Below are 2,949 nucleotides of genomic sequence, written 5' to 3' on the forward strand. Positions count from 1 at the left end.
AATAATTTAATTATTCACTAATTAATTTTAATCATTATATGTATAAGTACAACGCGTTTTGTGTGTGTCTGGCCACATCATGTCTGCTTGTAAAAGAGCATAGCAACCCCTATAAAATTGAGTGATATAACACTGACGAAGTAAGCCTTTTAATTTAACATTGACCGAGTAAACCCAACTGACCGAGTAACCCTGTAAATTAAAATTCCCCTATGACATTAACCGATCAATAACCATGTAACACTGACTGAGTAACCCTTATAACACTGGCCGATATAAAAATGATGAAGTAAATCCTGTAACTGTGACTGAGTAACCCCTATAACAATAATGAAGTATCCCCCACAAGGGTTGTCCTTATGGTGTGGCTAGCCACATATAAGAATTTGTGATAAACATATACGAAGTATAATCTAAAGATATAATTATGGAATATCATCACATTAACATATGTTTAATACTGATCTGATTATGTACGCTATATTTAGCTCACCTTATTTTTAGTTATTTCAAATTAAATCTGAAAAAAAATAAGTTAAATTAGCTCGGAGAAAATAAAATTCCGACATACTTCATCGTTTATGTGCGGCTTTTTAATCGCTATACATCTTTAATTTATTAATAAAAAATTTATGATAATTACATATTAATAAAATACACACTATTACAAATCTATTAAGATTCCACTTGATAAATTATTTTCTTATTTAGTCAAATCAGATTAGATCGGAAAAAATAAGTTTAGAATTGATAAACTAAGATGAGATGAACTAAACATAGGCTAACATAGATTCTTTGATTAAATATTAAGTTCTAAAACCAATTAAATTTTTTTTTTAAAACAAAAGGCTAATTTATGTTGATGGAACCTAAATTAATAATAGAACCTGAATTAAAAGAGCTAGAAATCTCCAACTCCAAGGGGTGGTGGGAAATATTCCCCAACCTCGACTTTCTCCTTTTTATTGTATTTGCAAGAACCATTACTCTCCTTTTATGTTTTTAACCCTACTATGATATGATTCATGTTGCATTAGAATTTTGGGATGAAGAAATTAAAATTCATATTTTTGTTTCGGGGAGACATAAATGACTCCTCTTTTAGGTGAACTGGAAGGTCTATAAGGTCTCCCAAAACGAGGTCACGTTATTAATAGAAAAATGTTGCAGTCATGAGGGGTTTTTTAGGCATACCACACATTATATGGTAAGCTGATGATTTAATACTAGAGATTTTCCTTAAGTCTTTCTCTTTATCTCCTTGGCAATTTTCTAGTGATGAATATTTCCAAAGGTGTCAAGAAAGAGTTTGTATTTTCGTGTTACTTGGCCTTGTACTATTCAAAAACTCTTTATTTTCATGCCTTTCACGATGCCTAGTTATATTTGTTATCAAAGATTGAGTCTAGGGAACGTTTGGGGCTACTAATTTTGGGTAAGCTCATGATGGGACTTAATCGACCATTTAAAACAAAACCTGGGATGTTTTTTCAAAGGATGTCCAGTTGTGCTTCAACTTTGGCTATGCGAGAAATTCAGACTATCTAGGCCACCTACTCATTTTCCATACAAAACCCAACACATTCAAGGGAAAGGATTCTTTTCCGTGTTCCATCAACGTTGACGATTGTGCCACCATGGGAAACTTTTTTGCTGAAATTAGACGTGAAGTGGGTCACCTCTTAACTTAAAAGCTAAAACTATTAGCACCAAGAGGTGCAAAGGTGTTCAAATCCCTAGATTGTATCGGATTGTGTTGTGTGACTTTTTACCTTCCTTTTGGAGATGTTTAAGGCAAGTAAGTCAATTTAAACGACTTCTTGAATTCCATGAGCTTCCGGAGTCACCTTAATTGACAACATATGTTATTGGTATTGTCTATGCTCTCATAAGATCACTATGTGTCCACATGTATAAGAACTCGAACGAATATTCCCAGCACTCCAGATTCTCGTAAATGATGTTCCAACTAAGTCTTACACAACATTGTTGTTAGATCACCTCGAGAATGATGCTTAAACTGAACCTATTGTGGGCTTTAACCTATCTTATTTCATCTTATGTACTCGTATTTTTCTTTTGTATACTCTATTTCAAAAAGAAACAATATCCAAAGGCATAGACGAACAATTCATGCATTCATTTAATTGAAGACTATTAATAACATTTTTTTTCCTCGCACCATGCTTTGAATACAAAAGTGCTCAAGATGATTTATGTGTTTATCCATACTAAGAATATATTAAATATCATTCATATATAAATAGAATTACATTATAGCGTCTAGGGTTTTTATTAAAAGCAGTTAGTTAAAAGCAATTTCAACTCCATTTTTCATTCCTTATATTAATTACAATCATAACATTTGGATCGTGATGTTCCTAACCTGAGTTATGAATCGATTTTGAACTTTTATTTTCACCATATATGCAATAATCATGATTCCTACTAGTCATTGGATATAGTTAGCTTCGTAATTGGGGGAACTAGGGCCATGGCTTTTGGGTGATTGAGAGTGGGGTGTATTCCTCACTCGAAGAAGGAGAGGGGCATAATGGCTAGGAGGTTACAGGATTTCCATGGATTTTTATCATAAGGTCTCCTAACCACTCCCTTTGGCTATATTGTTTTGGGTGATTCTATTCACAATCTTTATTTAAGACGTCATTATATTTGGAAAACATTGGTTGGTATCAAGATAAATTTGGCAAATGAGACAAGGCTAGAAGGACTTTCCGTGGTTCATATTTCATGTTTCTATAACCAAGATTATTAGATGTTTAGCATGGTTTTCAATGCCCCGGCGAACTATGTAAGGAGCATATAGTAGGGCTTGGCCCTCGGTAGATTTGGGAAGTTTTTTTTTTTTTTTTTTTTTTTTTGTATTTTTATCATGTATAAAAGAATTATGTGAAAAGCCCAATAAAATTACAACTAGTTGTTTTTTTA

The sequence above is a fragment of the Chenopodium quinoa genome, unplaced genomic scaffold, assembly GCF_001683475.1.
Source record: "Chenopodium quinoa cultivar QQ74 unplaced genomic scaffold, ASM168347v1, whole genome shotgun sequence".
NCBI lineage: Eukaryota > Viridiplantae > Streptophyta > Magnoliopsida > Caryophyllales > Amaranthaceae > Chenopodium > Chenopodium quinoa.